At 45.2% G+C, this 25,471-nt stretch overlaps 1 long non-coding RNA gene across 2 annotated transcripts in view; it reads right to left on the reverse strand.

The window, feature by feature from the left end:
- LOC112916237 (uncharacterized) overlaps nucleotides 1–25,471 on the reverse strand; it is a 136,610-nt gene that overhangs the window by 63,128 nt on the left and 48,011 nt on the right. The window contains exon 2 of one of the 2 annotated variants that reach the window (XR_003234275.2): nucleotides 12,513–12,592. The exons of the other annotated variant lie outside the window; for it this stretch is intronic. This is a non-coding gene — a long non-coding RNA (uncharacterized lncRNA). The remainder of the gene's footprint in view (nucleotides 1–12,512; nucleotides 12,593–25,471) is intronic. 2 annotated transcript variants of the gene reach the window in all.

Below are 25,471 nucleotides of genomic sequence, written 5' to 3' on the forward strand. Positions count from 1 at the left end.
ATTGGGGGAACTTGCAAAGTGCAGAGACTGGCATGTCATTCTCCAATTGGATATGTGCTTGGGCAGCTGACTTGGTGATTAGCCTACCTCCTGGAACAAGCTTCTAAAGGTGCAGCTCAAGTGTCAACTCGGAGGAAACCCTCAGAAAAAATAGGGTGTGTCCTTTAGGATGTAGTATGTTTATTAAGTCAGAGGCTCCTACATGGTACGGTCTCTAGTAGGAAAGATACATGAGTTTAAGAACCAAAGGGGTAGATGCAGCAGTGAGTGGCTCCACTCACCATCACTCCCAATGACTCATTGGAGATCTTAAACTTCCTGTCCCTGCAGCTCTGGACTCTGCCCAGTTGAAGGTCCTGGTCTCCCAAAGGGTACACAACAAACAGCCCATTGAACTATAATTTATGGCTGCCACCAGTGTATTTTGAATTCATGGTCAAGGATCATCAGGAGAAGAGAGAAATCATTATGCTGGCTGGGGCTCTTGACCTTGATAATCTGGAGAACAGAGAGATGCTTTTACATGACGGGGGCACAGAGGAGTATGTGTGAATCCAAGCAATCTACTTGGGTATCACCTGGTATTCCTTGGCTTCTCCCTAACTATAAGCAGACATGAGCACCAACCCAAGCCTGAAAAGAGTTTGTTATCAAGGGTTCAGGTATTCCCAGGAATGACAGTTTTGGTCATACATGAGCCATCAGGACTTGCCAAGGTGACAGAGAAGATGAGAGGTATTTAGAAAGGAGAAAGGAAGAGAGGGAGGATGAGTACCAGCTGTGAGTCCAAGTTCAAGTGCATTGAGGTGGCTGTGAGAATGTGTCAGTAGGGGACGCCTGGGTGGCTCAGCAGTTTAACTCCTGCCTTTAGCCCAGGGGGTGATCCTGGAGTCCTGGGATCGAGTCCTGCGTTGGGCTCCTTAACTCTCTGCCTGTGTCTCTGCTTCTCTCTCTCTCTCCTCTCTCTCTCTCTCTCTCTCTCTGTCTCTGTCTCTCATGAATAAATAAATAAAATCTTAAAAAAAAAAAAGAGAGAGAGAATGTGCCTAGGGTCCCAGCTGTCACCCGGAAATCCACTGCCAGTCTTTCACAGAGGCCAGTGAATGACATGGTAGGGATTCTAAGTTGGCCCCCTTCCTGGGAGACATAAGACTCCTCCGCCAGCTGATTTTGGCTGCCCCACCCCCAGCAGCCTTGCTAACCTGACTTGGACCACACAGCAGTCTAGAATGCTTCCACTCAGATCACACCTGCCCCGTGGCCTTGTCTGGCTTCTTCCACGTTATCCCCCACATAGGTGTTCTCGCTAATAAAATCCTTGCCTATTGAGTCCTGCCTTGGAGCCTGCTTCTTGAGGACCAGACCAATGCAAAGGCTTAGGTAAAGCCCATCTCACCTCCAGGTCACACTGTCTCCTACTGTGAAATAAGGGTGCCCTCTAAAGTTCCATTTTGCCCCTAGGTTAGCTGGGCCAAATGGTGGCCCAAACTGATGTTATAGCTGGGGTTGCGCACTGCCCTCTGGTTACGTTAACTCTCTTAAGCCTCATGCTAAAGATTCCAGCCCCCCAACTAGAGCAGAGCAAAGACCCTTTTGTCTTGTTCTAGAGTCTATGCAGAAACAGCAGCCAGGCTCTTTCCTACACTGCCTGCTTCAGTCCTTTGCATGCAACAACTCACGACACCCCTGGACCACAAGTCAACCCCCAACCATCAAGGGTCACTGTGCACGTCTACAAAGCTCTAAGTAAAGCCTACAAGTGCCATCCTTGGAGACACCTTCACCCTTACAAACGTACATTCCAACTCAAGATCTTATGTCCAACCAGCCTCAAGATAAAGAACCAAAATAAGTCTTGGGAAAACTGTGGTTTTTGCTCAATTGGAAGCCTTATTTTTTTTTTCCACCCTGGGAAATGTAGGCTCAACCTTTCTGCTTCCAGAACAAAGGGTAACTGGTCTTTGGAGGAGAAAAGACTTATGTTCAGCTCTATATCAAAATGTCTCTGAATCTTGAGATCCAATCTAAGACAGCCTATATTTTCAAGCTTCAGTTCAAGTTCATGTCCTTTGGTTGCCTTTAACTCGCTTTTCCCCCTTGCTGACGCAGGGGGAAACATGTGCTTAGCTCTCAAAAATAAAAAGGAAAAAAAAAAAAAAGAAGAAGAAAAAGAAAGTTCACATCTCAGGCATTGGGTTTTGTTCTGGATTAGGTACTGAATTCAGAAACATTTAACTTTGATGAAGAAAGAACACTTTGGATTTTCTTTACCACACAGCCTCTCCCTCTCCTCCTCCTTGGAGCACCGGCAATCAATCATATCTGCATTTTATCTGCTTCTGCCTCAGTGGCTTTCTTCCTCCGATGGAATCAACACAAGCGGTTGAACGCAGGCGTTACAATGAGCTAAGGCGGAAGTCCATCTTGGCTTGAGCACTTCCGTTCCCAAAGCGGCCATGTAGATTGGCAGGTGATAAGATTCCCAACAGAAGTGCCTGGCTCAGAGAGCACCTCAACTATGGAAACCATGAATAAAGACAAACCACAGGAGCTGGGGTGGGTTTTTCCAAAGTCTGGCTCCTTCTGCTTCTACGTAAGCCTTGAGCGATGCATTGACCATGGAGTCCCTGTAGGTGGGAATGTGCCATTAGGCAGGGAATGGTCCTGGGTACAGCTTACCCTCTCTGACTTCACCCCTTGGCTGTAGGTATGCCTGCCTTCCCCCTCACAGCTTAGTGCTGGTGGGCTCTCAGGACACAGAATTATCAACCAGGGAGCTTGCCGCTTTGCTGTATAACAGTCCTGCTGGACCCTACATCCAAATAAGGGAGGCCTTCTTCAAAGCAGTCACCCTGAAAGCTGCTCCCCACTTCCCACCTCCTTTTTAAAAAACAAGGCTATGGTTGCTCAAAGTAGTTTGAGCATTCTTTTGAAACCACCTCGCAAGATAGTTCAAATAGCCTCACAGGACATTGGGCTACAATAACTATACCACATCTCTCAGTAGTTCGTGAAACAGATTGTCACCCCCTTGGAAACTACCACTTTTCACTCATTTCTGTTCCATGTAAGGACTCATCCAACCCTTGTACCACTTGTATCACCATCAGGCACTTACACATGAGCTGCTCTGGTCCATTTCTGGTAATTGGACAGATGGGGTCACGTAGCCATTGATAACTTGTGTACCTTCAGAACAAGAGTGAGGAAGAAGTAAACGCAGCCCAGCTCATCCCCCCACCCCCTCCAGCTCTCTGTTGTGGGGGAAGATTCTGCATGGCTCCCCTTCATTTCTTCACATCTTGTGAGTAGAAGCACCCACTGCCTTTGTTCTGGATTGTTTTTCCAAGGATGTTGGTATAATAAACAGCCTTTAGAAGATGTTGCACACTGTGTGTGCAGGCATTATCTGGTCCTCTTCATGTCACTCTGTGGAAATTGGGGTACACTGAACCCACACAAATGCTCTGGCTACTACTGCTGCTGCAAGAAATAAACTATCCTTTGTCTCTGACCTGGCAATCTTGCATCTTCTGCCAACATCTATGAAACTGTGGCAGGCTGACTTGTAGATAAGAAACCCTGCATACTTTTTGGCATCTCTTTTCCAGCTATCTTGGTGTGAAGCAGAGCAGACCAGAGAAAGTGTCCTAGAGGAGGTATCATAATAGGCCAGTCCTGTTGGGAGCCTGTATTGGTTTCTTGTAGCTGCTGTAACAAATACCACTAACCAGGGGCTTAAAAAAAAAAAAAAAACACCAATCCCCCCTCAAAAAAAAAAAACCCAGAAATTTGTTCCTTCACAGTTCTGGAGGCCAGCAATCTGAAATCAAGGTGTTAGCAGGGCTGCATTCCCTCCAAAGGCTCTGTGTGAGATTCTGTTCTTTTCCTCTTTTACCTTCTGGCGGCTGCTGGCATCTCTTAGCTCTGACTCCTCTACTCTGTGCATCTTTCCTTTGTGCGTCTCTTATAGGGACACTTGTCATTGGATTTAGGGCCCACCTAGATAATCCAGGCTGATTTCATCTCAAAATCCTTAGCTTAATTACACTTTTCCAAATATGGTAACATTCGTAGGTTCCGTGGATTAACATGTAGGTATGTCCTTTTGAGGGCTATCATTGAGTCTACCACATGAGCCCAAAATCATGTCTCCTGGAGAGCCAAAAGTTTTGTAAGCTATCCATATCATTTAAAGAGGTTCTGAATTGGTAGTTTGTTTGTTTGGGTTTTTTTTTAAAGATTTTATTTATTTATTCGTGAGAGACAGAGAGAGAGACAGAGAGAGAGAGAGAGAGGCAGAGACACAGGCAGAGGGAGAAGCAGGCTCCATGCAGGGAGCCTGGCGTGGGACTTGATCCCAGGTCTCCAGGACCATGCCCTGGGCTGAAGGCAGTGCTAAATCCACTGAGCCACCCAGGCTGCCCAGTAGAGTTTTTAAGCACATAGCAGGAGCAATCACAAATTCTATTTGGAAAAACTGTATCCCTAACCTAGGCCTCAAAACACTCCTACAAATCATTTCTCAAGGAAAATGATCAAGTCATGGTAAAAAATAACCAAGCATGCAAGAAAACCAGCAGGAAGGGATTTATATGAGCTATTCTAGGAAAAAGAGTATTGCAATGGAACTAAAATACTAAAGTCCAAATAACCCCCCTACCTTCCAGCATTTTTAACCAGGAGCTCAATGGATCCCTAGAGATCTGTGGGTGGGTCTTGGGAATGGCTGAATGTCCCTTGCAGTTTTATGCAGAAATTTTTATATGTGTATATTTTTCCTGAGAGAGAATTCATAGATTTCACGAGTCTCTGATTAGATTTTTTAAAAGATTTTATTTATTTATTCATGAGAGAGGGAGAGGCAGTGACACAGGCAGAGGGAGAAGCAGGCTCCATGCCGGGAGCCCGATCCTGGGTCCCCAGGATCACGCCCGGGGCCAAGGCAGGCGCTAAACCGCTGAGACACACAGGGATCCTCTCTGATCAGATTTTAAAACAGTACCTAACCCAGAAAGAATTTTAAATCTATTCCAGGTCTACCATAGCATCAAGTAGAAGCTAAAGGCATTTTGGAAGATGTTGAAGATGTAGGTTACTCCCTACTAAGAAGAACTTTTAAATCATGGAAAATAAGATGCTGTGAAACTCAAAATTATGACTATTCTTATCATGATCATTCCCCATTGGGAATGGGATTCTTGGTGACTTGGGAATTGTGAGAATGCCACTCAAGAGTTCCAGAACACTAGCACTATCGATCTTGGAATTCTTGCAATAGTAGGGATCATTAGTGAGGACAGGGATGCAAAAGAAATAGCCCACATTCTGAAAGAATTTTCAGTTGAGATCAATAGATGAAATCAATCTTAGGAAAGCAAGGCTTAAAGTAAGAGTGTGCCCACTTCTATGTTGTGCTCATTCTCTCCTTCTCCTTCATAAGCCTTCTTCCATACCATTTCACCTGGAAGACATTCCCTTGTCCCCATCCCTTATCTTTTCATATCCCATCCTTCTCCAAAATCAAGTTCAATCCTCATCATGAAGGCTTATGTGGCCAGCCATGAAGTCTCTTCTAGATTCCTGGGCCAGTGCTGCTTGCTGGCTTGCTTGTTAGCTCTCTGTTTCTTTCTTTGTCTCTTTTTCTTTCCCTCGAATGTCTATAACTTTCAGTTTTGCTCATTTAACAGATATTTAGTTTAAATGGCCAAATTTAGCATTCATCTTAATTCAAAACTACCTTTGTTGCGTAAGAAAGTCCACTTAAATTAGCCTGAGCAAAGAGAGGAAGAGGAAAGAGAAAGAAAGAAATACACAGAGAGACAGAGACAGAGAGAGAGAATTTATTGGACCTCTGAATCAAATAGGGGGAAGAACAAAAACAAAGGCAGGATTCACCTTGGGCTGTGAGGAGTGAGAGCTGCCAAGCTTCTCTCTCAGTATCTTGTCCTCACTTTTGTATTTTAATCTTTCCTCCATATGATGGAGGACCTGGCTGCTGGCAGTAGAAACTCATAACCCAGCAGTTCTATGATCAGAGAGAAAAAAATATCTGCTGTCTTTTAGATCCATTGTTTTTGTTGTTGTTATTGTGGGGTTTTTTTTGTTTTTGTTTGTTTATTTATTTAAGTAGGCTCCACACCCAGCATGGAGCCCAACTTGGGACCTGAACTCAACCCTGAGATCAAGACCTGAGCTGAGATCAAGAGTCAGATCCTTAACCGACTGAGCTACCCAGGCACTCCTCTTTAGATCCATTGTTAAAAATTTCAAAGAACTCTTATTGACTTGCCTGTGACACATGTTCACCTTTGACTCAATCACTAAGGCTATGGAGTTGAGGTCCAATGATGAGCCTATCCTGGGTCACCTGAACTCTGCTGTGGCCTAAGATGTCTCTTAGAAGAAAGGAGGAAGAATTGTTAGGCAGCAAGAACAGATCTTATATGGATTAATATTGATCTGCCTTTAAGTCTTATCTAACTATAATAAGCTCTTTAGAGAGTTTGCCCTTTTTTACAAGAGAGGTCAAATATTGCCTTTTGCACCCACTCCATTCTTTGAGAAACTGCCTGGTCCACAGACCCCACAGCCTAGGAACCTATATTTTGAACCAGTTGACATTGACTTCTATCCTTCACTCAGCTAATGATGAAAGTGGGCATCAGATGAAGGACAATCTTCTAGGTGGCTCACAATCTATGACCTGGTACAAATGGATGACCTAACTAATTGGTTTTCTCTCTCTCTATCTTCCTCTCTCCCTCCCTCTTAAGAATTTGAACTAATAAATTAGACTATCCTAGTTTGCTAGCCTATTGGTCAGTTAATGGTGGAAGCTAAAACCAAAAGGTCAAAATGGAGAAGAGGTTGAAAAGATCATGACAGGTCAAATGCAATCCAGGGTTATGGGAGAAAATTTTGGAAAAGCAGAGGCACCAGAGAAGCCAACCAGGAATAGGCCTGATAGAATCAAGAACATGGAGTTAACTGGTCACTGAAAGAGCAGAGCATCAGGTGAAGATCCATGAACTCACTGAACAAAAATACAAGGAACATTTCCTTTGAGCCACACTTTGTGCTGTGAATTACAGCTGTGAATAAGATGAACACCTTTCTTATAGTCTCTCAGGAGTGCAGAGCTAAATAAAAAGCACACAAGCACACACATTTCTGGGGAGTCGTATGAGGAGGAAAACACCTGCTGTTGGCATATCTAGCAGGAACCCCCAGCCATCCCCCTTGTGCACTCTTTGTAATGCCCACTACTGGCCCTATTCTTAGATCTCCATGAAATTGTGCCATAGGAATTCTTATCTCAAGATAAATAGGTCTCAGCTCAGCTGGGTAGGTCTCTGTTCCATGCAGTAAAGACACTCAGCCTCCTCTTCTACTCTTTACCTCTAGAAGCACAGGACAAAGTCAATAATTATTGGCTATTGGGTGAGTTGAAGGAGCCCCGACTAGAGTCAAAAGTCCACTCCTTGGAATCTTGGAATTTTATGGAGATGGAAGAAAAAGAACTTTGAGCTGCATCTGCTTGCTGTGCCAACTCCTTCCCTAATGCAGGATTCTAATACCACAGCATCCTATCCATTCAGGGATCTTGGGTTATTACAAATCCAAAACTATTTTCTAGACCTTAGTCTTCCTGGAACATGAATCAGAAAGACCAGGATTTTCAGTGGAAGGTATGCTACATGCTCAAAAGGGAAAGGTGGGTGGAATCAAAGGAGAGCTCTGGAATGGCTCATGGCCCAGCAACCACAGAGAAACAGTAGGACTTTGGGGTGCCGCAATGGAAGAGGCTGAGGCTACTGTCCCCTTTGGGTGCTAAGGTAGATTGTAGTGGATGTCTGCTACTTCTGCCTATGTTGTTTCCAGCTATATGACCTAAACAATGTCAAGCCCCCCCTTTCTTCCCACCCTTTTTGTGTGCTTATAAAGTAGTTCAAATTTGGTTCCTGTCACTTGCTACCAAGAGTCCAAAAGGTTCGATCTGGTTCTGTCTCTGCCTTCAGGAACCATGCGCTTAAACAAAGAAAGCCTACGAGCTGTGTAAGTGGAAGGTCCCATGGGATAAATAGAGACAGACTTCCTTATGGAGAGATTCTCACCCAGACACCTGTACCCCTGGTGTGAATGTGGGGCCAGTGCAGGCTCTCCAGAGCACGTGTTGACATAAGATTAAGTTGCACTGGGATACTCTACTTAAGAGCTATTTTGATTGAAAGAACAAACTAAAAAATACTAATTATAATTATAGCTCATTTCCTTCACTGAGTTATACCTTTTTGTGAAGGTGACTTGAAAACAAGAATCTCCCCTTTGTGTGCAAATGGAAATGGGATCCGAGAAGAGTGCACACTTTGGGTCACAGCTTCTGGCATTTCCCTGTTCGCTGCCTTTATTGCTCTCAAAAGAACAGAGTGCTTACATTTTTCTTTGTTTATGTCACAATTCCTTTATCAGTGGTTTCCTTTGAAAAAAAAAAGTCATTTGGTTTTCTTTATCTATTTTTAAAGAGCCCAGCAAATTTCAAAACCATCTTGCTACTCTGCTGACCACTAAGCTTCTACTCCTGCTAGCATGAGTAGCTTGATCAAGTCCAACTGCGCTTGAGGCCCCGGGTGTCTTTCTGTCTCTGGCTCACTGGGCGTTTTCACGTGGACAGAGTGTGAAGGGCTAGGCCTGCAGGAAGCCACACAAACACTCTGACACACTGCCTTGCAAAATCTCCCTGTGAGCCACGTGGAATGAAAAGTCCGATCTTCATTTCAGCCTGCATGAAAGAGCCCAGTGGTCAAGGACGGCGACCCGCTGTGCCCTGGACAACCCCTCCTGTGACCAGTGAAGGCCCTCTTCTATAGGAAGCACAGGAGTGGCCAAGGGAAATGCTTGTCCGGGCTCCTCGGTTACCCACAGGCCCCTTCCTGCTGCTGAGCTGGGCCGGAACAACTCCACTGCCAGGCCACTCGAAACCTGCAGAGCCATTCCAGTGCTCCATGGAAGAGCATAGAGCACCCATTGTCATGTAAAATTAGCCTGGGCAAAGCCCCAGAGAACATACTGTTGGATGCCATCCTGTCCTCCCTGCACAAGGGCATGTGAGAGATAAAAATGGTGCCAACGCCTACTGTGGGGCATCAGCCTTTTCCCGGTTCCCTACTATCCAGCTCCTACTTTGAAGCTCTCTCCTGCCCTGGGTTCATTGATCACCACATTTTTTCCCAGAGGAGCCTAGGAAAAGGAAGGCTCCTGGTGACCAGGAAGAGCAGGGACAACCCAAGGAGTGGATCTAGTGGCCTCCTATTTGCCAACACTCCGCCGAAAGCACATCTTCACACCGAATTGGCAGATTCATTTGGCTCCCCTTCCAGGCTTGCCTCTGTCCCACAAATGTCTGCTCTGCCCAAGATCACCTTTCAGCCTGATAACACAGAATAAGGCCACTGACTGTCTGGTCATGCCCCTGAGGCCTTTCATGCAAAGCCAAGAGGACTGACATCCTGCATAATACCTTCCCCAAGAAGGCTGCAGGTTTCTCTCTATTCCTGTGCAAAACACGGAGCTTGCCAATGGCAAATTATTCTGACCCAGAAGAGCCAGCTAGAGCCAGGATAACTTTTTTTTATAAGCTTCTCATCAATTACTTTTTATTTTCCAAGCTGGACACACCTTGTGGAGCAAGGCTAGAAGCGGAACTACCCTCAGAGAATACTCTGGCAGTGAAAACACCAGGGCGCTAAATGAAACATTTGGGGGGGAGGGTTGCACTCCCCACCAACTTCTCCAACAAGTGGGCCTCACAAGCCACAGCAAGGACTAATATGAACACTGTCATTTCTTGGCATCTCAGGCTGAATTTTCCAGGACACAAAGGCATGAGGTGTTCCATCATCTTGATCATTTTTATGGCCAGTGGGGAAGTAGAAGGGAACAAACTATCGATGCACCAAGCTATGGAACAGAGGAAACTATAAAACATTCGTGATCAAGAAAGTCCTGGATCAAAGTGACTGGCTCTTAGAGATGCAAAAAAAAAAAAAAAATTGATCTCTTTCAAAATAAGAAGTGATGATGGAGCCTCCAGCAATAGGTCTAGAAGTAAGTCTTTCCCAGGCTTGAAGAAGTGTGCAGCATTTCCCATTAAGCAGCCAACACTCAAGACAAAGTGTCATCTAGGAAACTGACTTTGCTTTACAAACTAGGGGGAAATATTGGAAGGAAATAAATCGAAATATGCACACTAGTTGTGCCATGATGATGAGATTATTGGGTATTTTTTTTCATTTCTTTATTTTCCTAACTTCCTTTGTATTATAATAATTCATAACTTTTTCAGTTTCTTAAAAGAACCCCCTTATTTTTTTCAGCATGTTCACCACCCAAACAGCCAATTAAAAAAATTTAGCACTCATTCTTGACTCTTCTGCTTAAATATCTCAATGCACATGTCCTCTCCACCTCCCCCTTCTGGTCCCCACTGCACACTGGGTGCCATGTCAGTCCTCTTTCCTGGCCATCATCCTCCCCTAAATGGCTTCCCCATTGCTGGTCTCACGAGGCATTCCGTCCATCCTCCAATGGCAGCCAGAGTGACTTTCTAAAATAGAAACCCCGTCATGTCACATTCCTGCTTAATTTCTTCAACAGCTCTTCATGGCCTCCAGGAGACAATTTAAATTCCTCTGTGTAACATGCAGGGCTCTTCAAAACCAAACATGCTGAGCTCTTCAACTTCATCTCTCATTCCTCAACAACCTTCCCTGTGGCCACTACCACTTGGGGTCCTCCAGGTATCCTATTCCAGCTCTGGGCCTTTATACAAGCCATTGCCTTTCCCTGAAATGCCCCACCTCTCATCTGGGCAGCCTCCCAGGCCTCCATAAAGCTCAAGCATCCCATACTTTCCCCACCTAAGGAAATGCTGGTGGCCAAACACTTTGTCCTGACACTGGGCCTGCCCACATCACAGCACTGTACACACAGCTTTGGAGCTACTATGACTATTTTCATCTTTCTCACTAGACTGCGGGGTGCCAGAGGACAGGGGCCCAGTTGGATTCATTTCTGGTCCCCAGCACCTGGCTTCTATAGTACTCGGTGAAGGCAAGAATTTTGGTAAATACTTGTCGATTTCCGAAAAGGAGTCAGTCAAGGAATTAAAATGCAGCTTTCTGCCATAGTTGTTATATTATTTAGAACTGCAACATCTACTTTACCATAATTAGAATTTTTTTTAAAAAATTTTTGTTGTCTAAGATACTTAAGAAAGGCCAGACCACATCAAATATCTATTGGTTCCCAGATTCTAGGCTTTTTTATCTCTAACACTGCTTACCCAACCCCCAGGCTGGCCCAGCCCCTTCTGCCAGCCCACAGGTGTTTGCAAGAAAACTATGAAGAGAAACCTAGAGGAGTTTTGTTGCCTGGGTTTTGGTGTAGCTGGGCTCCCGACCTCAGCTGGCAAAAGACTATAGGTGTCAACACTGTATCAAAGGAGGGTTCCTGTTTTGAAAAGTATCTTCTCCTTATAGAAGTATCCGTCATAATTACAGAATTACAGAAGCCCTAATTCAATCTCTTTGTGCAGTCACAGATCACTGACTCCTTGACAGAGGATAAGGTGAAGCTATAGAGAAGCTTGAAGCCAAAGTTGCAGAAGCTACTACCAAATGAAGATGAGCTAGAAATGTAGATAAAACATCCCTGAAATTAGAATGTATGTTGGAAACTAAGGGACTGTTTGCACACAGCGAAGGGTCCAGAGTCTAGGTTCTTCGTACCCATCCATCCGTTTGCTGTGTGACCACCCAACCTGTTAGACCCTCAGTTTCCTCAGTAGAGTTCGTGTCTCTCCTAGGAAGAAATTGTTTCCAAGCACTAAAAGTCTTTGCACTTAAAGGTGGAAAGGTAAGATACCAGGGCCAGTGGGGAGAAGGGTATGACTGTATATCCTTGGGGGGAGTTCTCAAGCTCTGTGAGCTTTGGTTTCCTCATCTGAAAAATGGGGTTTATATTTATTTATTTATTTATTTATTTACTTACTTTTTTTAAAGATTTTATTTATTTATTCATGAGAAACAGAGAGAGAGAGAGAGAGAGGCAGAGGGAGAAACAGGTTCCATGCAGGGAGCTCGATGTGGGACTCCATCCCAGGACTCCAGGATCATGCCCTGGGCTGAAGGCAGGTGCTAAACTGCTGAGCCACCCAGCGATCCCCACTTATTTTTATTTATATTTATTTTTTGAGAGAGAATGGGCACAAGAGCAGGCTGGGAGGGAGCAGGAGAGGGAGAATCTTGAAGCAAGCAGACTCCCTGCTGAGCGTGGAGGGCTCCCTCTCACCACCCGGAGATCACGACTTGAATCGAAATCGAGGTGGATGAATAAAATGGGGTTTATAAATGGAACTTCCAGAGCTGTCGGGAGGAATAGAAAGCTGCATACATGCGGTTATGACTGGGTTTTGAGGCCACAGGGCACAGTGATTAAGGATGCAGACCCACCTGGTTTCAGATTCCAGTTTTGCTGTGTCACCTTGAGCCCTTGGGTTAGCTTCTTACTCCCTCTGAGCCTCTGTTTCTTCCTGTGACAAATGAAGATAACGGTTGTGTGTACCTCAAAGGGTCATTGTGAGGATTAAATAAAACTGGTGCAAATAAATAAGTGTAAGGGCAGCACCGCAGATCTAGCAGACAGTCCCTTCACCCCTCCTCCTGTCTAACAGGTGCACCAGACCAGGTGCTCACCCCACTCCCACTCCTTCAGCTCCCTCCCCCTGAGGTTATAAGGGTCCATCCTTCCCATCCTTCAAGAGGGAAGAGGAAAGCAAGGTCACCGATGACAGCGGAGGGGCCCAAGGTGACCTTGGAGGCACAGAGAAAGCTGGCCTGGAACTCATCTGCCCTCAGAGCCCGCAGGTTCACCCCGCCTAACCTCCCTTGGTTTCTGAAGCTTAAAATAGCTCGAACCGGTGTGGTCACATTTTAGTGTGCCACTCAGAGAGAACCCCTGGGGTGTTTGCAAAGCCAGCTCTGCACTTCGCACTCACCAAGCCCCAGTTGTGAGTGATTCACACACACTGGGCTCCACCAGGCCTGCCACGCAAATGTGCTTTGAGTGCTTGGGTCCTCTGCTAAGGCCCCTCTGGAGGGACCTCTGCCTCCTGACAGGGGTCGGGCCAGCCGGCTTCTGTAGCAAACCTGGACTGGGAAGCCCTGCCAGCTGCCGGGCTGGCTGATGGGCCCTAAGTGGAGGACCGCATGATGGGGAGAAGCTTGCACGGGGTGTCAGGTGTTCTAGATCCAGTGCTGCCCGTCCCTGTTGTGTGACCTTGAAGGAGTCACCTCGCTGGACTCTTAAGAAGCGTCCTTCTAGATCTCTCAGATTGACTCTGTTCTGCACTAGGCACTGGCTTCATTCTCAGACCTTATCTGATGTCAAGAGAGCTTCCGGCAGCTCTAAACCAACTCTTCTCATGTTCACATCCGACAGGAAACAGAGAGCTTTTCTTCCCCCTCAATGACCAAACCAAATTCCTAACTCTTGTTTCCTGAGGGGGGGGTGGGTCACAGGAACCGGCCCTCAGAGCCCTTCTAGAAACGCTTCCCTGGGCTACAAAGGCTGCAACCTGAAAATCTATATCCCCGGCCTCCTGGTCAGCCAGGCAAAAGAGCTGCCACCTGTTAGATGTCCTTGGGTGCGATCTGGAAGGTAGCAGTGACCCGAGTGCCACTGTCTTGCTGCCTCGGTCGTGGCTTCTGGACAAGGACCACTGTTCCCGTGGACAATCTCTAGTTTCGCCGGCATTGAGAAGCTTTTGAGGCCTGGAGTATAACAACTGGGTACATTCTTGAATACTATGGTTTGGGGGTTGGTGGCTCCTACCTCTCTACCTTCTTACTTGATCTCTGGTGAGCAAAAGCATCTTTCCTGAAGACCCAGCCAGAGCCTGCTCTTCCAGCCTCCCAGGGACCTCATGAGCACCTATTCCCTTGCATAAAATATCTTTCTGCTTCAAAACTGCCAGAGTCATTCCCATTCCCTGTATCCAACTCCTGACGGGGGTACTATCCCTGAACCAGTCACCAGTCACGGGGCCGTAGGGAATGGACTGTGCTGATTGCCGGGGCCTTGGGCATGTGCTCACCCAGGAGGTCTGGGCGAGTCGTCTCTGCCAAAAGATACAGACTAAGAATCGTTTCCTGAAATTACTATTAGTTGAGTATTGCCCAATCACCTAATAATAATTAAATTACAGTGATCAAAGGAAAGAGGGATGGCTATTGGGTAACCAGAAAACAGCAGATGTCCACTGCACATTCCAACCCAGATGTCCGGGTAAGAAACCCTGGAAGACAAACGCAGAATAGCGGATAATGTCGAGATTCTGTTCAAGCCAAAGCTGGGGTGCAGCAGACACTGGCAGGACCACGCCAAGATCCCTTCCATATCCCTCTTTGGGTCATGTGTCCAAGCCCTGGCCCTGTGTGCTCTGCTTCTGGCCCGCCCCCGTGACTCACTCCAGAAGACTACTCTCTGTGACTACACCTACAGAGAACTGGGGCCACCCAGGAACCCACTTGGTCAGGTCAGCCCTTACAAAGTCCTGGCCCAGGACTGCATTCCCTCTGAGGGATCATTGACATTGCAGGGATCCTCTGTGGGATCAGGCTGAGGCAGGGCTGTAACAGGAGAGCACACCTGCACTCAGCTTCTCTCGATCCTTGTCCTGCTCCCCTAGTCCCTGGGAAGGCTTCATTCATAAGGTATTCACACATAAGTCCGCATCTCAGGGTCTGCTTCTGAGGAACCTGGTGCATATTGAAATGGCCATGGGCGTTCACAACTATGACATCCTTGGTCTTTACTCTGGCGCACTTGGAATGTGACACCATCAATAGAGAGGTGAGTCCTACTTCTGAGCTAGGATTCTGGATGCAAAATGGTGTCCTGCTTTATAGAAAGGAGGTCACTACATGGGAAACTTTTTGTAATCCCTTCTTTGCCCCTCAACCAAGGCTATAGCTGTGCAAACATAGGAAGGAATCAATTAATCTTGGTTTTATTTTCACTGCTCCTGGATTAAAAATGCCAATCATGACCAGAGGTGTTCACTTAAAACCCCAAGTTCCTAAATTAGCATTTGAGAAAAGGACCATTTTCCTTTCATTTACTAAAAAAAAAAAAAAAAAAAAAAAAAAAAAATCACTGCTGAAGAAAGCCACCCTAAGGTGCAGGAGCTTCTTGGCAGCTCCGGTCCCACAGAGTTTCCTGAGGAAATGGAGGTAGGGGACACAGGAGAGGCAAGCCATGGGGAGCAGGCAGCAGGATGGACAGGTCTCCTTGTGGCTCTGCTGGTGACAGATGAGGTGAACCAGCCATCATGGGACCACAGGACCTGAGTCCACTTCTTTGTCTACTGAAATGATTGCCTCATTGGGTCCCTTCTAGCCCTAAAGTTCTCTATCCCCTTCAGGAAGGACATCCACGGGACACCTGCACCCCGATGTTTCTATCAGCAATGGCCACAATAGCCAAACTGTGGAAGGAGCCTCGGTGTCCATCGAAAGATGAATGGATAAAGAAGATGTGGTTTATGTATACAATGGAATATTACTCAGCTGTTAGAAACGACAAATACCCACCATTTGCTTCAACGTGGATGGAACTGGAGGGTATTATGCTGAGTGAAGTAAGTCAATCGGAGAAGGACAAGCAGTGTATGTTCTCATTCATTTGGGGAATATAAATAATAGTGAAAGGGAATAGAAAGGAAGGGAGAAGAAATGTTGGGAAATATCAGGAAGGGAGACAGAACATAAAGACTCCTAACTTGGGGAAACGAACTAGGGGTGGTGGAAGGGGGCGGAGGGCGGGTGTTGGAGGGGAATGGGTGACGGGCACTGAGGTGGACACTTGACGGGATGAGCACTGGGTGTTTTTCTGTATGTTGGTAAATTGAACACCAAAAAAATTAATTAAAAAAAAAAAAAAGGAAGGACATCCACACAGCTATGTGACACTAGATTTCAATACTGCATATTTAATATTTTTTCATAGAAACCAGAGGGGAGTAGAAGCAACTTGTTGTACTGTGTCCTTTTATTTTTCTAAGAAGTGAGTCAATTCATTGCACTACAAGCAGATACAAGAGAGAAAGGCTGACCTCACAACGTCCAAGAACAATTCCTGATCCCAGCCAAGAAGAACATTAGGAATTTCCTTCTTAGGCAGCTGTTCAGGTGTCAGTAACATCTTTGTCTCGGACCCATGCAACCCACAGTCTCGCTACCTCCCACCAGGAGGGACCATTATTTGGGAGATGGCTATATTGTAAGAAAACCTCAGTTTGCCAAATTGGAGGTAGGGTAATTACAATTTCAGGACTTTATGTAGGTGGTTTCCTCAAAGGCTTTCATTTATTTGCTGCTTAGTGTACAAGAAACTTCATTTATGTTATTTCTTTTTCTCCCAGGGAAGCTAATAGCTCAGTATAGCTAATGTACTATGTATCACTGACTTTAATATGGCTCCAGGCAATTTAATGCTAAAGCAATTTGATGATTTGATATTATAAAAAGCATCTATTTTTATTGAGAGTGGAAGATCAACCACTCAAGTGTCCATCAGAAAATACTAGCTGCTAAAATGCATTTATTTGTAAAGGGAGGAAGGAAGGGGGAGGGAGGGAGGGGGGGAGGGAGGAAAAGAGGGAGGGAGAGAGAGAGAAGAGGAAGGAAGAAGAAGGAAGGAAGGAAGGAAGGAAGGAAGGAAGGAAGGAAGGAAGGAAGGAAGGAAAAGAAAGACAAGTTTACACATGCTGCTGAATTTTAACATCTGGCAGACTAGCCTGACAGTGTCCAGTAGAAATATGATGTGAGCCACATGTGTAGTTGGAAAGAATCTAGTAATCATACTAAAAAATGTAAAAAAAAATAGTTGAAACTACTTTTTAAAAAAGATTTATTTATTTATTTGAGAGAGAAAGTGTGAGACAGAGAGTGCATGAGCAGAGGGGAGGGGCAGAGGGCGAGGAAGAAGCAGACTCCTTGCTGAGCAGGGACCCCACCAGGGGCTCGATCCCAGGACCCTGAGATCATGACTTGAGCCGAAGGCAGACACTTAACCAACTGAGCCACCTAGGCACCTGAAACTACTTTTAATAACATATTTTATTTGACCCAATACATCCTATAACCTCACCTAATATATTGGAAATGAAAATATCATTTCAACATGTGATCTATATAAAAACTATTAATAAGCCACATTGCATTCTTTCCCCCCCACCCCTAATTTCTCTAAGTCTTCATAGTTCAGTGTGTTTTTTTTGCACTTGGAGCACATCTCAACTTGAGTTTGCCTCATTTCAAGTTCTCAACCGCCATGTGTAGCTACGAGGTCAGACAGTGCAAGTCTGATAGAGTGTCCTCACTGAGAGGACACCAATGATCCGTAATCATCAAGTTGGATGGCCTCTCCTCATACCCAAGCCTCCTCTGAGTTCTCCTTGAAGTCTCTGCTCCTTAAAGCACATTTGACTGCCTACTCCTTAACACTATGTCCTTCTCTGATTTACAAAACCCAATATGCCCTGTTCTTCTCCTATCCCTCTGCTGTTGTACTCACAGAGCTCTTGCTGCCTTCAAAGCATAAACTGTCAAGCTGTCAAGCTGCCTGCGTGTCTCTCTCTCTCTCTCTCTCTCTTTCTCTCTCTCTCTCTCTCCTTCTCAACAGCTCTCAAAGCCAGGCTTCCAGGCTGGACCTGGCCCCCTAGTTCCAGTCATACATTCCCAGTTGCCTGAAGGATATCTCCCCCTGACATGCCTCAGATCCTCAGACCAAATATTCTCGATTAATCATACCTCCTTCTCCTACCCATGCCAGCTTTCCCCCCCAATCTCATGTCAGCATCACCACTGAACAAATACTTAATGAGCACTTACTATGTGCCAGCTATGAGGATAAGCAGTGCGGTGGTGGTGGTTGTGGTGATGGTGATGAGGATGATGGTGATAGTTCGTGTTGGTAGTGGTGATGGTGATGGTGACAGTGATGGTGGTGATAAAATTATGTCTTTCAATGAACTAAAAATGAAGTGCTAAAAGGGGAGGGTTTTATCCAGTCGGTTAAGTGACCTCACCTTTCAGGGTAAAGTCATTGAGTTTTGCCTTCATCTGACGCTATTCACAAAGCAAAGATCACTGATATATTCATAGGAGGTTCCAGGTATATCAATTATTCATGCTTACATTTGAGGCTTAGAAACAGATAAATTCCATCCTGAGACTACAGACTAAAATGAGGAAATTCCAGTTAGCAAGGCTATTTGGTATTAGACCGTGTAAGACTGGTTTACTGGTTGCATGCATAGTTTTTTTTAAAGGAGCAAATATTTTCCATAGTAATTTTGGGGATTTCATTTGTATATTATAAAATAATTCAAGGGGATCCCTGGGTGGCGCAGCGGTTTGGCGCCTGCCTTTGGCCCAGGGCACGATCCTGGAGACGCGGGATCGAATCCCACATCGGGCTCCCGGTGCATGGAGCCTGCCTCTCCCTCTGCCTGTGTCTCTGACTCTCTCTCTCTGTATGTGTGACTATCATAAATAAATAAAAATTTAAAAAAGAAATTAAAAAAAAATAATTCAAGTTTATTATAGAAATTTGGAAAATGCAAACAAAGTAAAAAGAAGACAATGAAATCATGTGTAATTCTATTATTTAGGATTAACAGCTGTTTACACTTTAAGCTATACTTGTCTGACCTATTTTATTTTTTCTTTTCTAATAATTTTGGGGAAAATATAGTGCATCTTTACTATGTTTAATATTAATGTAATTCATTTTTCTCTGATTGTCACTGACAGGAATGAAATAGTTCCTGTTGCCTTTCTTATATATAAACATGACATTTAGTACATTATTACTTACTTTCTACTTCAGCCATTTCCAGCTTTGGTTTATTTAATTGGGAATTTTTGGCTTAAATTGTTATTACTAATAATATATATTTTCTTTTTCAATAATTACTTTGATATTTATATGAAGTTTTATAACCACACAGCAATAACTATTTAGATTTAACTGTATTGTATTTAACTGGTCACAAAACACTGTACACTTATACTGTGTCTGCCCCATTCTTAAGTCATTTGTTTTATTTCATTTGCTAATTGGTATTCTTCTTTGGGTAATCTTTTTTTTTTTTTTTAAAGATTTTATATATTTATTCATGAGAGACACAGAGAGAGCGAGAGGCAGAGACACAGGCAGAGGAAGAAGCAGGCTCCATGCAGGGAGCCTGATGTGGGGCTCAATCCCGGGTCTCCAGAATTATGCCCTGGGCCGAAGGCAGGCGCTAAACCGCTGAGCCACCCAGGGATCCCCATGGGTAATCTTTTTATACAAGGCATGTAGGTGGTTGACTTCCTAAGGTCTAGAATCTGATAATGTCTTTGCAAACATTAACTTCGCTATATGTTAGAATTATTGGTTCATAAACATTTCTCCCAAAAATTATGTCAATGCTGTTCAACAATTACTTCTTTTGTTTCATGTAATAGAAGAGAAATCTAAAGGTACACTGATACATATTCATTTGTAGTGATTTGCCTGGAAGCTTATGTGTTTGTTTGTTTTCTTTACCCTTGAAATTCAAAAAGTCATTAGGACACATCCATTGGTTTAAGTAATAAATGTTGCCTGGTACTTAATGACCCTTTCCCATCTCTTGTCTATAGTAATTTAAGGTCACCCTGTTTGGTAGCAGGGTCACAACTAATGGATTTCAGTGTCTGAAATCCAGAAAAACCCTGAGCTTTTTGAATATGTCATTGAAAACCAGTAAGTTGTGGTGAAAGGAGCACAGTCTACGATGGCAGCTCTGTTACTGGTCAGTTGTACGACCTTGGACGTGTTGCCTGACTTCTCTCCAAGCCTCTGTTTCTTCCTCTACAAATGAGGATAGGAAAACCTCCTTGCAGGTTTGTTGTGAAGAATATGCAAGGCAAATGCCGGCCCACCATTAATCATATCGACTCTTCTGGAATAAGAGAAGACTGATTCTTCCCCAAGCCAAGATCACAGAAATTTGGTTCAAGAACAAGTCACATTCTGTATTGGGAGCCAGAGTCACTCTTCTTACTAACTGGAAAGGGCTTGGAGAAGTGGTTCCATCCTTGACAGATGGAAATATCCTAGGGAGGTAGGGTGTCTGCCAAGGGGGGAGAAGGAACATCAGCTTAAACCCAGTTCCCAAGAGTGTGAACTCTGGCGGTGGGAGGAGGACAGGGAAGAGAAATGCTGCTTCTTCCTTAGTCACTGACATAGGAGTTTCAGCCTTGTCTTGGGTGCTCCTGTTGTCCTTGTTCCTTTCACGGTGACTCAGAACTGTGGACGTGGTGTTAGTGGAGCCCATGAGATCATCAAGCTTTGCCATTTAAAAAGTGTGGGCTATAGGCCAGCAGTTTCAGCATCACCCAGGCCTCATCCAAAGTGCAGGATCTCAGGTCTCCCTCTGGAGTCACTGAATCAGAATTAGCATTTTAACAAGACCTCCAGGGGATACAAGTGCCTGTCAAAAAACGAACTGTCTAATTCTAGTCTAGACCACAAGTTGGTCAGAACTGAAATTTTAGGTAGCATCTTGGTCATTAACCAGTGGTTTTATTTTCATGCGTTTTTTTTTTTTCATGCGTTTTTAAAATAGCATTGAAACCACAGCAGAGGGTTCTAGAAGAAATGAAAGTAAGGCATATAGAATATTAAAATGTGGAATAAATCTGGTAGTTTCCCATGCAGCCAATTCCACAGGAGTGGGGAAGGGCCTGACTCTCCTCTCAGGATCCACATTAACCTGCTTCTCTGCCCTTGGCACCCAGCTGGCATTACTGGAACATTCTTCTCACAACATGTTCTCAGCCTCTCTGCTTGACCACAGAAATGAGGACACAACTGCTAAAAGCCACAATCATACCACTCATGGCTTTTGTGGCTCTCCCTACACCTAATTCTGGGGAATCACGCTGTGACCATGGATCTGGTCACAAAGCAGAAACTGACATCCATTTCTTCTATAGGTGTTCTGTGACTGTAGTCTTGACCTCCCTCTGGCTCCCAGCTATCACTGTGGCTGCAGCTATCACCCTGTGAAAGTATGTCCCCAGCTCTGGCCAGAGCCAGAACTGGAAGAAACTTTGGAAGGAGGGGCACCTGGGTGGCTCAGTGGTTGAGTGTTTGCCTTCAGCTCAGGTCATGAGCTGAAGGGAGTCCTGGGTCCTGCAGGGAGTCTGCTTCTCCCTCTGTCTATGTCTCTGCCTCTCTCTCTGGGTGTCTCATGAATAAATAAAATCTTTAAAAAAAATTTTTTTTAATTGGGTGGTAACTCTAAGACTTCACTTGTGTGTCCAGGATGCAGCATTCTCAAGGATGATCTGAGCTCTGTGGGTCTCTAAGCTTGTGAGGCACAAGCCCTTCTCCAGGCCTAGCCTGTTGGTTTCAACCTAAATTCCCTGAGGTAAAACAGAATGTGGCTGGAGCAAGGGGCCTAAGCACATTCTGGGGTTCTTGGAAGTCCTCACATGCCCTTCGTCATCAGCCACACGTCTTCGGGAACATGCCTGGCTTGTCCACTCTTGTATCTGTAGTGCTCACTGGAATGTCTGGCACCGAAGCACTTGATATGTATTTGAACCTAAATCCAGTGCCACACAGACCCAGTGTAGTCTTAGACTGGGACAGTCAATCCGAGTTTAGTGAGAAATAAAGCCAATTCCCAGCTTATTAGCCATGGCCTCATAGCAGAGTGGCACCATTCCTCTCTTCTTGTAGATGATTGCTTCTCCCTTTCATCTGTGAGGATAAAAATATCTTCATGGGTTTGGTGGGCCATTTGGTTGAGGGAGGAGAGACCAATGGGCATAGTCTTTCTGGGCAGGGTGAGCTTAGAAGGTGCTGCGGCAGATCAAGCGGGCAGAAAGTAAAGACTTCAAGGGCAGCCCAGGGAGGGCCAGGATGGCCTGAGGCAGGGGAACTGGGAGAGGAGCTGGGAGTGACAGGACCAGTTTAGGGGAACAAGAGGACCCAGCAGCAGAATGACACCCCGAGGGCCTGAAAAGGAAGATCAGACTTGGGTCAGGACTGAGTGACATTCACCTAGAGCTCCAGCCCATCCCTCCTGAGCCTGCAGCAAAGCCGGCCAAGTGCCACAGTCTTGTGATAGGGCGTCCTGTGGCATTTGACACTGGGTTGGAAGAGAGAGAAAGAGGCAGAGGAAAGAGAGGTGTCTCGGAAGACAAGATGCTGAGCATGGAAAGTCCACATCAGAGAATTCTCTGAGGCCCAGCCTGGTGAGCAGAAAGCAAGGCTCTATCGGGAACCTGCAGAAACCCTGACAGGGATGCCAGATGGTTCCCGAAGGTGGGATAGGGCTGTGAGCCAGTACGCATGGTACTGAAAGGAAGGAGGGCCCCCCAAGGATGGGGGATTAGAGACCACTGTTTGCTGTCACATGGCTTACATAAGACTTTGCCCCCAAGATGGAGCCACCTCTGGCTTTGGGGCAAGTAAATCCTCAGTCTGGAGAAGCTACCAGCACATGACAGAATTTTAGTCACAATGTTGTAAAACCTCCCTGGAGATTCCTGGAGGAAAGTGAAAACTGTCACTACAAAATGACAAATGAACCAGAATAACCAGGGTTGGATGACCTCCACTAGTCATGGAGCTGCTTCCCATAACACAGCCCTCCCCACATAAGAGACAGATGTCCTTATTACCCCACTTTTGGTTGGGCCTTTTGGTTGGGAAGCCCACCCTCCCTGAGGGGAAGGGGCCTGCCTCTTCAAAGGAACCTACCTGAGCTGGGCTCTGTGGCTTTATGGAAAAACAGGAATATTCACAGTGGTGCAATGAGGAAAAATAAGTGATCTTAGGACTTGGAGAGAACTCTGTCAGAAAAAAATTACTTAAAGAACCAGATGGTTTCTTTGTTTATAATAGTTGCCTATAAATTCTCTAGTTTTCTGTTCTGCAGAATTGAAATTGATTGAAATTGACATTTTTTAATTGTGAGTCAGTTGACAAGAAAATTGAGAAAACAAAACAATGGGTTCCAGGTTTGGGTTTGTTTTTTGTTTTTTTCTCTTTCTTTCCAAAGAAGTTAATCCAACAGTTTAGAGAAGCTGAAAGAAAGAAAGAAAGAAAGAAAGAAAGAAAGAAAGAAAGAAAGAGAGAGAGAGAGAGAGAGAGAAAGGAAGAAAGAAAGAAAGAAAGAAAGAAAGAAAGAAAGAAAGAAAGAAAGAAAGAAAGAAAAGGAGGAGAGGAGAGGGGAGGGGAGGGGATGGGAAAGGAGGGAAGGAGAAGAGAAGAGAAGAGAAGAGAAGAGAAGAGAAGACAAGACAAGACAAGACAAGACAAGACAAGACAAGACAAGACAAGACAAGACAAGACAGTGGTTTGTTTTTAGAAACCTCCAGCAGTTGCTTTCTGAGTTGCTATGCAGCTTTGTGGACACACACTCTCTCCAGCTGCTGCCCATCTGGAATTCTGGAGTTGTACCTCTGCTGCTCCATGCAAAATAGCAAAAAACCACCTTTGGTTTTCTGACCCATGTGGTTTCATAGCCTTTCCCAGACTTGAGCTGTGGAAAATTGCCGCTCTTGGCTTGAAAGTCACAGTTTAGCAAGCGGTGTGTTTCAGGGGAACTGGTGGACCTGAAGATTAATTTGTATTTGTTGCCTCCTGGGGCTCCCAATCAACCACTTGGCTCCCAGAAACCACCGGTCTCAGTGTTGCAATTGCACACCAGGGGCGGGAAGAATGCGGCACAAATGTCGCCAGTGAGAACAGTCTCACTTTCTGGATGTCTTCTAGTTTGTGCATTTTCCCCCAAATCACTATCACATACACAAAGAGACTGATGGGGGACATTTGTGCCCCCCTGGGAGCCACACAATGCCTCCTGTCCTGGGGACCTGGAGGTGGTGACACTTCGGTATAGCTTCACCTGCTTCTCCGAGCCACAGGACCAACCTGAGATGCTTCATACTGGGTCTGATTTGCATGAAAAAAGAGGCTGCAGTGACCACATAGAATCCACTGACCAACTAGTTGAGCTTCTTTCCTCAAACACAGTATAGTACATATGGGAGAAAGGTCACTGGGCTCTAAATGTAGTGAATTGGTTCAGTAAACAGTTCCTTTCCCACTCCTAAGTAGCAGTGAGTCCCAAAGGATGTTGAACTTCCCATATGTGACTTTCAGAAATGGGGTGGAATTTTAGGTGGACCTGGGGAGGGTAGTGCATTGATTTAAGTAAATATATAGATATATGGTCTTTGTTTTAATGTATAATCATCCAGGGGCATTTTGCTGATCATTACGAGTACTTGGGGGAATGGTATTTCCTTGGATGCAAAGCGGTAAATGAAAATGAGGAAAGCAAATGGGATCCCAGTCCCAAGCTTCCCATGGTGTTCAGTCTGTGCCTTCGCACAGATTCCAGCCCCATAGCTCCCATGAAAGCCTGCCCGCGTTTGCCTACTGTGAACTCCTAAGGCATCCACCATCTGTAGTCCTCATTTTGCACGGCATATTTGCTGACTCTAAAAAATTTAAAAAGTATTATTATAACCTTCCCAGGTATTCTTTCCACTTTTCTCAACTCTCCTACAAGGGCCTGAAGGGCAGGTTTGTGTTCATTGCGTCCCTAGCATCAAGTTCAGGGCCCTCTCTAGAGGAGGTCTCAAAATAATTTAATGGCGCAGAAAGCGTCATTATATGCCAGATATAAGCCCATCCCAGCAAAGGACAAGCATCCTGCAGCAGGAAATGACAGACAGCAAGTTCAATTCAGAAATCACTTGCTAATGTCTTCTTGGGGTCGTGGCTAAAAGTGACTGTGACAGAGAAAGAGCTCCCAGCTCCAGAGGTAAATGCCTTTGTGCTGTGCGCTTGGCCACCTTCAATGTGAATTGCAGGCACACATAGAGGGGGTGGAGAGAATCTGAGAAGCCACAGGCTTGGGGGCTTCAAACGTATGGCCTAGTCATAGGTTATGGAAAGAGAAAGTGTGGCATGCTGACGTCAGCTGTTAGGTATTCAGGAAAATCACAGGAATTTTGAAAGCTAGTTGTTAAATCATTGGAAACTTGAAATCGGCTGTGGTGAGACTATTTACACCCGTGGAAATAGGCAAACACCACAAATCAGGCTCTTCCCACCCCACTTCACTACAGATAGCTGGTTGACCAGAACACTCCTGCTAGCCTCTGACCATCTGTGGACAGGCAAGAGTAATCTCTTTATGTAAAGCTTCAAGCCAACTGTGACCTTAACTGGCCTTAATTGCACAAAGCATCAGCCTCTGCCAAATGTGGCGTTTGGTCCCAGGAACAAAGGCTGGACTCTACCTGTAGTGGACAATGTTTGGTCATTTCTGAGTCTGTCAGTTATATCTGCC

The sequence above is a fragment of the Vulpes vulpes genome, chromosome 15 (genome assembly GCF_048418805.1).
Source record: "Vulpes vulpes isolate BD-2025 chromosome 15, VulVul3, whole genome shotgun sequence".
Classification (NCBI taxonomy): Eukaryota; Metazoa; Chordata; class Mammalia; order Carnivora; family Canidae; genus Vulpes; species Vulpes vulpes.